Here is a 12,886-nt window from a genome sequence, read left to right as displayed (position 1 = left end):
ATTTTAGTTTCCTCCCATACTGTCATCAAATGTACTCTTGGTATTCCATTTACTCAATGCCTACTTTTGTCGAATGTTACAAATATGCAGTTATGGGCAGAACATGAGTCTATCCAAAGACTCCTACAGAGATTTCTCTATGCAAATCTTTACAGGAATTCCTGCAGAGATTTCTCCAGCTTTTTCTTCAGGAATTTCTCCAAGGATCGCTTCAGAAAAATCTCTACATGGTTTCCTGTAGATATCGTTTCAGGAATGAACTGGTAGAGATTTGACTGTATAAATAAATGAAATATGAGTTTCGTCTACGCACTCTTCATCATAAATAGAACGTTGAAAAAAATAAAGACTGCGTAACTGAAAAGCATGTATGCTGTTCCGGGGATTTTTGTAAGGAATTTCTCCAGAGCTTTCCTCGAGAATCCCTTCATGGGCTCTTGCAAGAATTTCTCCAGCGACCCCTATAAGAACTCCTAAAATAATTTCTTGTAAAATCCCCAATTGAATGGTAGAATCTCTGGAATAATTCGTTATAGAATTTCGGAGCGATCCTGGAGGAAATCTTAGAAGTAAATCCTAGAGGAATCTTGAGAGGACTACCAGCGGAATGTCTGGAGAATTCACTGTGGAAATATTTTAAGTAATCCTTGAAGAAATGTTACTTAGAGAAACCGCTGACATTCTGCAAAAATCTCTGTAGAGATCTTCTTGGAGGAATCCTTAGGGGAATCTCTTATTTTTTATTAGAGGAATTTCAGGAAGAAATCGCTTGAAGAATCTTTGGAAAAATCGTTGGAGAAGTGCTTGAAGTAATCTATGCAATAATTCCTGGAAAACTTCCCTGAGGATGGATTATTCCCGGAGAAATCTATCTGGAGTGAATTCTTCAGAGTTTTTGCAATTCCCTCACAGGTATTTTTTTTTTATTGAATTCTTCTACGATCTGATTTTAAAATTGTTTTCGGTATTTCTCAAGTTATTATTTTTGGATTTGACGGAATAATAGTCTGATTTTTTTTCTAAAGGATAATTTTGAATATGCTCAAGAGGATTTTTTAAAAACACTTCAGAGTAGTTTTTAATAATGCGTCCCAATGAAGCTATTTTTGAAATTCCTCCAGCTGTTCTTTCTAGTATAAGTCCATAAAATATTTCCAACATTCGTTCGAGTTAATGTATGAATTCCTCCACGGTCATTTATTCAATTGTTCCAGAAATCTACTGAAGGTCTCCTCGAAGTTCTACATGAGTCTAATTTGATTCTTCTAATCCTTTATTATAGAATTCTACGAGAAAATTTGGGTTTTTGGGATTTTTCATTGGGCGTTTGCGAAATTGCTTAATATTTTACAAATCTGACGAAATTTTTCTGAGTTCTTCCTGCCAATATTGTTATCATTACAAAACCTGTCATGCAAATTCTTGTTGAAATTTCTGCAGAAGCTGATTCAAAAAGAAATGTCCAAGAAGTTAATGAGAGAAGAATGTTTTATGTTGGCGTTACTATCCTGTTAATTATTTTTACTTACGCAAAATAATTGATTCTAAATCAAATCAACTACTTCAGCACTAAATTTTACCGTTAAATCAAATTCACACACTCTATTGATTTTACAGTGATACCTCCATGAGTCGATGTTCCATGACTCGATATCGACTCATGGGACCATAGTAAAAACAAACTTTCATGGTTACTATGATGGTCCCTAGAAGCTGCTATCCAAAGGAATGCTGTTTCATGACCCGATATTTCCATGAGTCGATGGTCCCTTCAATATCAACTCATGGAGGTTTCACTGTACTATAAACTTTTAATTATTTCAATAATAATATTGATAATTATCACTATCCGAACACATTCACATCTTTATACTTCAAGTCATGCTCGCAAATCTACTTACTCTAACTGCGAAGAATAGTGTAGGTGATTAAGATAATCACAACTCAAACAAAAGATTACGTTCAAATTAAATTTTATGACGTGCACTTTTTTAAGTAGGGGTAAGAAAATGTAGGAAGTTTCTTATGAAAATGTGCTCAAGAATTTCTTTCGGAATTCTATCTCTTATTTCTTCTAGGGATACGCCACAGAATTTTTTTTTCGGTGACATCCTTATAAATTATTTCCTAGGAGAGACACCCCCAGTACTACTCAAGGCGTAATTTTATCAATTTATTTATTTATCCAATGATTTTAAAAATTACTCCCTATATTACTATTAAGGTCTTTTTGGAGTTTTTCACGAATTTCTTTCAGCAATTTATTTCTTTGTTTCATTAAAAAATTAGTCACGTGGTGGTCGTGTTCTGAAACTAAATTGTGTCTCATGTGGAAGTCCTTATCCTCCTGAACAACTTTGCCGAAGACAGCATCCTTCTATGTGCTCGCAATCTCGAGTATCGCATAATTAGCTCCTACGGAAGTTTTGAACTCTGAACTAAATTGTATCCCATGTGAAAGTCCTTATTATCCTGAGACAAACTTGTCAAGACAGCATCCTTCTATGTGCTCGCAATATCGTGTTATCGCATAATTGCCCCTTACCGGAAGTTCATATCGAACTAGCGCCCACGCGGTGGTCGAGTTCTGAACTAAAATTGTATCTTATGTGGAAGTCCTTATCCCTGAGCAACTTTGCCAAAGACAGCATCCTTCTATGTACTCGCAATCTCGAGTTATCGCATAATTAGCCCTTACTGAAAGTCCATATCGACGCTAGACGCCACGCGGGTGGGTCGAGTTCTAAACTAAATTGTATTCATGTGAAGTCCTTATCCTCCTGAGGCAACTTTGCCCGAAGACAGCATCCTTCTATGTGCTCGCCAATCTCGAGTTATCGCATAAATAGCCCCTACCCGAAAGTTCATAGCATCACCAACGCCACCGCAGCGGTCGAGTTCTGAACTTAATTGTATCTCATGTGGAAGTCTTATCCTCCTGAACAACTTTGCCGAAGACAGCATCCCTTCTATGTGCTCGCAATCTCGAGTTATCGCATAATTAGCTCCTACCGGAAGTTCTGAACTCTGAACTAAATTGTAGGGGGAGATCCCCAGTGCCGGACAGCACCCAATACCGGACAAAGTCGAAACATTGAGAAATCACGGTCCAATCAAGATGGTGTATTAGTAGAAAAGAAAGCTATTATGTAGACTAATGTTTGCGTAGAATAACACATCCTTGAAATATGCATTGCCTTTTTAAAAAAGTAGAAATGTTTGAAAATCTTTAAAAAATTGGACGTATTCTCTTAATTTTGAGCCTATTTAGTAGTTATTTTGAATATGAAAAAATACTTTGGATCACGAAAGCATGGTCGAAACATAATCCTTATTTGATAGCATGAATGTATTTTGTACCATAATTGAACCAAATATGGACAAATTTCAATTTGGTTTAGCACCTCCTGTCCCTCAGTTTCGGACAGCTTGATTTGTTTATATGATATCTTTGTAATTATTGCACCAGTGTCTCAAAATACTTTCATTTTTCATGGGTTCCGTCGATCAAGGTATCAACATGCAATAAAATCAAGAAGAATGAACATTCAGAACAAACCATCGTAAAATGAGCTATTTTTCATCATATATGGAAGAGGTATTTGATAGGCATCTTTCAAACTAGAAAAAACGCAAATTATTCTTGTAAAATGTCCGCAAATGCATTGAACTGATAATTATAAACTATTCCTATAGTTACACATTCAATGATGTTAATATTTGCAGAATTCGGGGCATTTCCGATCGTGTCCGGTATTGGGTGCCACCTTTCAAGATCGATCAATTTGATACTAAAATACATCAAAAATGCATTGTCATAATTCGTATTTATATTTTCAAATTTATTTTTGTACACTATGAAAATGATAATATTTATCATAAAGGGTAAACACGAGCCCATAAAATCAATATTTTCGATTATGATTTAGTGGCCTTAAGTGTCCGGTACTGGGGATCTCCCCCTATCCCATGTGAAAGTCCTTATTTATCCTGAGCAACTTTGTCGAAGACAGCATCCTTCTATGTGCTCGCAATCTCGTGTTATCGCATAATTAGCCCTTACCCGGAAGTTATATCGACACTAGCGCCACGCGGTGGTCGAGTTCTGAACTAAATTGTATCTTATGTGGAAGTCCTTACCCTCCTGAGCAACTTTGCCGAAGACTGCAATCTTTCTATGTGCTCGCATCTCGAGTTATCGCATAAATTAGCTCCTACCGGAAGTTCATATCGACGCTAGCGCCACGCAGCGGTCGAGTTCTTGAACTAAATTGTATCTCATGAGGAAGTGCTTATCCTCCCTAGCAACTTTGCCGAAGACAGCATCCTTCTATGTGTTCGCATTCTCGAGTTATCGCATAATTAGCTCCTACCGGAAGTTCATATCGACGCTAGCGCCACGCAGCGGTCCAGTTCTGAACTAAATTGTATCTCATGAGGAAGTGCTTATCCTCCCTGAGCAACTTTTGCGAAGACAGCATCCTTCTATGTGCTCGCAATCTCGAGTTATCACATAATTAGCTCCTACCGGAAGTTCATATCGACGCTAGCGCCACGCAGCGGTCCAGTTCTGAACTAAATTGTATCTCATGAGGAAGTGCTTATCCTCCCTAGCAACTTTGCCGAAGACAGCATCCTTCTATGTGCTCGGAAATCTCGAGTCTATCGCATAATTTAGCTCCTACCGGAAGTTCAATCGACGCTAGCGCCACGCAGCGGTCGAGCTCCTGAACTAAAGTGTGATCTTATGTGGAAGTCCTTATCCTCCTGAGCAACTTTGGTCGAAGACAGCATCCTTCTATGTGCTCGCAATCTCGTGTTAATCGCATAATTAGCCCTACGAAAGTGCATATCGACACTAGCCGCCACGCGGTGGTCGAGTTCTGAACTAAATTGTATCTTATGTGGCAGTCCTTACCCCTCATGAAACAACTTTGCCGAAGACTGCATCTTTCTATGTGCTCGCAATCTCGGAGTTATCGCATAATTAGCTCCTACCGGAAGTTCATATCGACGCTAGTGCCACGCAGCGGTCGAGTTCTGAACTAAATTGTATCTTATGTAAGCAGTCCTTACCCTCATGAACAACTTTGCCGAAGACTGCATCTTCTCTATGTGCTCGCAATCTCGAGTTATCGCATAAATTAGCTCCTACAGGAAGTTCATATCGGACGCTAGCGCCACGCAGCGGTCGAGTTCTGAACTAAATTGTATCTCATGAGGAAGTGCTTATCCTCCCTAGCAACTTTGCCGAAGACAGCATCCTTCTATGTGTTCCGCATTCTCGAGTTATCACATAATTAGCCTCTACCGAAAGTCCATATCGACGCTAGCGCCACGCGGTAGGTCGAGTTCTGAACTAATTGTATCTCATGTGAAAGTCCTTATCCTCCTGAGCACCTTTGCCGAAGACAGCATCCTTCTATGTGCTCGCAATCTCGAGTTATCGCATAAATTAGCTCCTACCGGAAGTTCATATCGACGCTAGCGCCACGCAGCGGTCGAGTTCTGAACTAAATTGTATCTCAAAAGGAAGTTCTTATCCTCCTGAGCAACTTTGCTGAAGACTGCATCCTTCTATGTGCTCGCAATCTCGAAGTTATCGCATAATTAGACTCCTACCGGAAGTTCATATCGACGCTAGCGCCACGCAGCGGTCGAGTTCTGAAACTAAATTGTATCTCATGAGGAAGTGCTTATCCTCCCTAGCAACTTTGCCGAAGACAGCATCCTTCTATGATGTTCGCATTCTCGAGTTATCACATAATTAGCCTCTACCGAAAGTCCATATCGACGCTAGCGCCAGCGCGGTGGTCGGAGTTCTGAACTAGAATTGTATCTCATGTGAAAGTCCTTATCCTCCTGAGCAACTTTGCCCGAAGACAGCATCCTTCTATGTGCTCGCAATCTCGAGTTATCGCATAATTAGCTCTACCGGAAGTTCATATCGACGCTAGCGCCACGCAAGCGGTCGAGTTCTGAACTAAAATTGTATGCTCATGAGGAAGTGCTTATCCTCCCTAGCAACTTTGCCGAAGACACGCATCCTTCTATGTGTTCGCATTATCGAGTTTATCGCATAATTAGCTCCTACAGGAAGTTCATATCGACGCTAGCGCCACGCAGCGGTCGAGTTCTGAACTAAATTGTATCTCATGAGGAAGTGCCTTATCCTCCTAGCAACTTTGCCGAAGACAGCATCCTTCTATGTGTTCGCATTCTCGAGTTATCACATAATTTAGCCTCTACCGAAAGTCCATATCGACGCTAGCGCCACGCGGTGGTCGAGTTCTGAACTAAATTGTACTCTCATGTGAAAGTCCTTATCCTCCTGAGCAACTTTGCCGAAGACAAGCATCCTTCTATGTGCTCGCAATCTCGAGTTATCGCAATAATTAGCTCCTACCGGAAGTTCATAATCGACGCTAGCGCCACGCAGCGGTCGAGTTCTGAACTAAATTGTATCTCATGAGGAAGTGCTTATCCTCCCTAGCAACTCTTGCCGAAGACAGCATCCCTTCTATGTGTTCGCATTACTCGGAGTTATCGCATAATTAGCCTCCTACCGGAAGTTCGTATCGACGCTAGCGCCACGCGGTGGTCGAGTTCTGAACTAAATTGTATCTCATGTGAAAGTCCTTATCCTCCTGAGACAACTTTGCCGAAGACAGCATCCTTCTATGTGCTCGCAATCTCGAGTTATCGCATAATTAGCTCCTACAGGAAGTTTCATATCGACGCTAGCGCCACGCAGCCGATCGAGTTCTGAACTAAATTGTATCTCATGAGGAAGTGCTTATCCTCCCTAGCAAACTTTGCCCGAAGACAGCATCCTTCTACTGTGTTTCGCATCTCGAGTTATCAGCATAATTAGCCTCTACCGGAAAGTTCGTATCGACGCTAGCGCCACGCGGTGGTCGAGTTCTGAACTAAATTGTATCTCATGTGAAAGTCCTTATCCTCCTGAGCAACTTTGCCGAAGACAGCATCCTTCTAATGTGCTCGCATCTCGAGTTATCGCATAATTAGCTCCTACCGGAAGTTCATATCGACGCTAGCGGCCACGCAGCGGTCGAGTTCTGAACTAAATTGTATCTCAAAAGGAAGTTCTTATCCTCCTGAAGCAACTTTTGCTGAAGACTGCATCCTTCTATGTGCTCGCAATCTCGAGTTATCGCATAATTAGCTCCTACAGGAAGTTCATATCGACGCTAGCGCCACGCAGCGGTCGAGTTCTGAACTATAATTGTATCTCAAAAGGAAGTTCTTATCCTCCTGAGACTTTGCTGAAGACTGCATCCTTCTATGTGCTCGCAATCTCGAGTTATCGCATAATTAGCTCCTACAGGAAGTTATATCGACGCTAGCGCCACGCAGCGGTCGAGTTCTGAACTAAATTGTAATCTCATGAGGAAGTGCTTATCCTCCCTAGCAACTTTGGCCGAAGACAGCATCCTTCTATGTGTTCGCATTCTCGAGTTATCACATAATTAGCTCTACGAAGTCCATATCGACGCTAGCCGCCCACGCGGTGGTCGAGTTCTGAACTAAATTGTATCTCATGTGAAAGTCCTTATCTCCCTGAGCAACTTTGCCGAAGACAGCATCCTTCTATGTGCTCGCAATCTCGAGTTATCGCATATTAGCTCTACAGGAAGTTCATATCGACGCTAGCGCCACGCAGCGATCGAGTTCTGAACTAAATTGTATCTCATGAGGAAGTGATTATCCTCCCTAGCAACTTTGCCGAAGACAGCATCCTTCTATGTGTTCGCATTCTCGAGTTATCACATAATTAGCTCTACCGAAAGTCCCATATGACGCTAGCGCCCACGCGGTGGTCGAGTTCTGAACTCAAACCTTGTATCTCATGGTGAAAGTCTTATCCTCCCTTCGAAGCAACTGGTTGCCGAAGCACGCATCCTTTCTATAGTGCTTCGCAATCTCGAGTTATCGCATAATTAGCTCCTACCGGAAGTTCATATCGACGCTAGCGCCACGCAGCGGTCGAGTTCTGAACTAAATTGTATCTCAAAAGGAAGTTCTTATCCTCCTGAGCAACTTTGCTGAAGACTGCATCCTTCTATGTGCTCGCAATCTCGAGTTATCGCATAATTAGCTCCTACCGGAAGTTCATATCGACGCTAGCGCCACGCAGCGGTCGAGTTCTAAACTAAATTGTATCTCATGAGGAAGTGCTTATCCTCCCTAGCAACTTTGCCGAAGACAGCATCCTTCTATGTGTTCGCATTCTCGAGTTATCGCATAATTAGCCTCTACCGGAAGTTCGTATCGACGCTAGCGCCACGCGGTGGTCGAGTTCTGAACTAAATTGTATCCCATGTGGAAGTTCTTGGTCCCCGAAGCAAGTTTGCTGAAGACAGTACATTCCTATATGGCCTGCAATCTTATACAATTTGGTGATGACTGCAGATTTCTGGACTGAGTGTACTGAAATTCCACGTGGCCAACATGGTCCCCGCTTTCCCGGTGGCCACTGGATCTGGCAACCGGTATTCTCAGGATAGTGATTCCAGAATCTTGAGGAGTATATCTGTTCGAATGGCGCATAATTCCATTTATCGGTTGATATTCGCTGAATTTTAGAGGTTAACCACATTTCTGGGTCATAAGACCCAGTATCTTATTAATTGGTTTTTTTGTGGCCGCCATCTTAGAATCACCTAAGAATAATTTTTTATATTATCGGTCTTGCGCTTTCGTTTCCACAGAAAATAATTACCAAAGTCAGGGAATTTCAGAACCGATCCGTTGTGATAACAAACAGCAGATATTGCAGGTGTGAAATCGATTTGTGGGTCAATTAGCCCAGCTATCTAACTAAGGTTAAGTACGCATTCAAACCTAATCATAAATTCCAGTTGGTTGCACTATGTCCGACTCAAGTGTGGCCAATACATCTAAAAACTGGAACTTGTTGCTGATAGGGTTTTTCTTGAACATCATTTCCATACGTAAACACTTCTAATTGAGATATCCTGGAATATCAGAGCAAGAAACATGTATTTTAATTCTTACAATATACAATTATAGGCCTGCTAATATTTCCGACATTTTTAATCATTTAGGGCCTTTTCTGATTTTGTCCAATGATTTTTAACCATTTTCTTAAATATAAAACAGTAAAAATAATACAGAGCATAACTGGAAATATCGCTAAAAAGTGTTATCAGTATCATCATTTCTATTGTAGTTTTAATATTTATAGATGCGTTGACAGGGAACGTGTTATCACATAAATGGCTATGAATGCATCATAGGTAACAAACTTATTATTTCCGCTATAGGCCCTATTCCAGAAAGTTAGTGATGAAAAATTGTATTTAAAAAAAAAACATCAAATTTGATTTGAGACTTGAGCTTTGAGGCTTGATTGCGCCGCCGGTGGCATGCGACTCGCAGTATCGCTCATGATCAGCTGCACTTACACAAGGAACCAACCGAATGACTGCTTGGGAACTAACAGGCATCCTCAGTGTATAAGTGCTGGTGATCTTCTATTTTTAGGCAACAATGGCACCTGCCACGTCAGAATGCAGACCAATGAGGGGAAGGGGGAGGAATTGATGATGCATTGAACTGACTCCACGTAGACCGTATATTCCACTGCATCCACGTCAGTTCATGCGGGAGTGTATGGATTGGAGGAAAGGCATGGCAGAGAGGTTTGCTTTTGTGGTTAGCAGACTGCCTATGTATCAGGCGTAAGAAAGGCGTGCGCGTGGAAGTAGGAAGCGTTAGGGAAACGGTTTCTTGTTCGTCTCTGGTTCTAGCGTTTGCTATGAACGAATAGTATGAGTGGGATATATTTAGAATGGAAGATAGAAGCAAGTGAGAGATATACAACTACAAAGTACGAGGAAGGGACGGGCCTGGGATTGAACCCATGACCTTCTGCATATGAAGCAGAAGCGGTAGCCATCAGACCACCAACCCCGTCATTTGAAAAAAAAAAACCTAAAAAAAAAACATCAAATTTGTCGGAGGCCAGTTAAACGTAAAGATTAATCTCTTATGGAAATCATCAGGAATGGGATACCCTAGCTCGGTATTCCAGTAGCAATTTTCTGCTCATTCGAGATACTAACCACAACGTCCCAAGGTCTACCAAAGTTGAAACATCAAATTTGTATCAACAAAACTCATAAATACGACATGAGATGGAAAAAATAATTTTGGCCGCCAGTCTGTATGGAAACTGCCCATAGTGTGTCGCTAGACGTGGCCCGAGCAATTCTCGATTGTTGAAGGATGGCCCAATCTTATCCAATAGATCTTGCTAAGTTTGAAAACTCCAATTGAATAATTGCATAAGAAGGAGTCAAACTTTATTGAATCGTATATGATTTGACATCTACCATGTATCATAGATGTTCAATATTAACAAAATGTCGAAAATTCAACTCTGAGGCTTTTTGAAAAGCATTTAAATTGCTTCAAAATAAGTATTTAGTTTGAATTCGAAACATTTAGAAAATTTAAAAAAAATATTTTTTGTGTGTTGATAAAAACGGAATAATTTGTTGACGAAATCAGAACATGATAAAAACGGAACATACCTGTAAAGCGATTTAAAAAAGTTTATATAAGGAAGTATGGACAATTTTGAGGTGCGTTTAAAACCGAGGTTAGATCCGGAAGGTACATCGTTGGTACACGCATGTTCCCGAAAAAATCGGAACGTTTTGCCTAGATTTTCGAAAAAATCGACCATCTATTCAGCAGGATCACCGTTTTTGAAGAAAACGCGAGGTTACATTCAAAATCCCGCGAGGTATGCTATGGTTCGCAGTTGGTACACTCACGATAAATTATTATTTTTCATTTTTGTGAAAAGTATCCTGCTGGATAAATTGACATTTTTTATGACGTTTCCGTTATTTGAAGGAAAAAATATGTCAATAATAAAGAATGGCCTTGGCAACCAACAGATCTAGCCACTCTGAGGAACAGGCTCCGCTGAAAACTCTTTTAAAAGTTTTTCGTTGTATGCACAAAACAGGATGTTTCACGGGTTTAAAAATAATGGAAATTCTGAAAAGTATTGAAATTAATCTAGGATAAAAAAAGATTCATGCAGTCTTATGCAGGATCTTTCACAACAAATGATTTTCCACGATTTTTGGAAAAATCTGTCATGCAGATCTTTATGAATACGCCAGGAATTACACTATGAAACTAGTCAAAATTCAGCAAAAAAGCTGAAAAGAAAAACTAACAAGGAATCCATCAGAACTTTGTTTCGAACATCATCAGAAATCCAACAAGAATCCTTAAACGGTTTTTGGCTAGAATGTTACCAATAATTTGTTGTAAACTTTGAAAATCACCAAAAATTTCTCTAATAATTACTCTTCTCAATCAATTCGTTAAACAAAAACTTGAAAGGAATTCGCTATGGAACTCCACATGAAAACACAATCAAAAATAACTCTTCTTCTTCTTCTTCTTCTTCTTCTTCTTCTTGGCATTAACGTCCTCACTGGGACAGAGTCTGCTTCTCAGCTTAGTTTTCTTATGACCATTCCACAGTAATTAAACTGAGAGCTTTCTTGGCCAAAGTTGCCATTTTCGCATTCGTATATCGTATGGCAAGTACGATGATACTCTATGCCCAGGCAAGTCAAGGAAATTTCCATTACGAAAAGATCCTGGACCGACCGGGAATCGAAACCAGACACCTTCAGCATGGCTTTGCTTTGTAGCCGCGACTCTAACCACTCGGCTAAGGAAGGCCCATAAAAATAACTCTTATGATTAATGATTTTCTTTAGGCTTACAGGTTATTGGCATATTTACTGCCAATAATTATATTGATAGTATAAAAAAGAGAACAACATATTACCCATTTCAAAAAGAGTAAATTCAACTAAATGTCGATTTCGTCAATCGCCTGCTTATTTACGAATAGAGGAATTGCACGTGCAACAAAAAAAAATGGCACTCTCGTAACCCCAGTACAACCCAGAATATCTCCGGCATATTTCCGAATTCAGCATTGTCCATTTATGACAAATAACTGAAACCTTTTTAAAGTAAACCGAGCATGATTTCCAAAAAAATCGAATGAAAATTGACGACAATGGCAGCTTTTTGAAAATGCCTTGTCGGAGCCAGTAACGTAAAGATTAATCTCTTATGGAAATCATCAGGAATGGGATACCCTAGCTCGGTATTCAGTAGCAATTTTCTGCTCATCGAGATACTAACCACCACGTCCCAAGGTCTACAAAGTTGATGATTTCTCATAAAAATCGATTTTGTTGAAAATATATTGTTATGTTCTGTATAAAATTCTGCAAAAAACTTCAATCGAGTGCTTTTATTTAAAATTAATCCATCCCACGAACACCATTTGCGGTTAAAAATACCATATGAGAAGCTATACGTAAGTACTCAACAAAGAAACGAAACGGTATCACACAAATTGAGAAAAACATCCGTTCGCTGGAATTGTGCGGCCCATCCACCAGTGGGGTAGCTAATATTTATCCGAGCATCCTTCGTAATCAAGCACTTTTCCCGCCTTCCCCAGCCACAGAGCTACGTAGCCCTCCAGCTGGTGATGATCCGCCCGTTTGCCATCGCAGTTAACGCTTCGGCACGGTGTGTCTGAAATCGTTATTTACAAAAAAAAAAGTGTCCATCGATTCTGCATGTATTATTCGAAAAATATGGTATCTTAGCATCCTCTCTATGGATGTGAACATGGTTCATCGAAACAAATGAAAGTTATAGTGATTTTAAGATTTAGTTCCACCTTAAAGGGATATAATCAGTTAAAAAAATGTTACGCTGCATCATTTAGGGTCGGTGAACCGATTGCCGCATAGCTAAGAACAAATATCGTATAAAATCGAAGAAT

At 40.2% G+C, this 12,886-nt stretch overlaps 1 protein-coding gene across 3 annotated transcripts in view; it reads left to right on the top strand.

The window, feature by feature from the left end:
• The window catches only part of LOC5568840 (regulator of G-protein signaling 17), a 244,442-nt gene that overhangs the window by 185,986 nt on the left and 45,570 nt on the right, over positions 1 to 12,886 (top strand). The window lies entirely within an intron of this gene.

This window comes from Aedes aegypti, chromosome 2, assembly GCF_002204515.2.
Source record: "Aedes aegypti strain LVP_AGWG chromosome 2, AaegL5.0 Primary Assembly, whole genome shotgun sequence".
Classification (NCBI taxonomy): domain Eukaryota; kingdom Metazoa; phylum Arthropoda; class Insecta; order Diptera; family Culicidae; genus Aedes; species Aedes aegypti.
The sequence above is the reverse complement of the archived record's forward strand: the minus strand, read 5'-3'. Positions and strand labels throughout refer to the sequence as shown.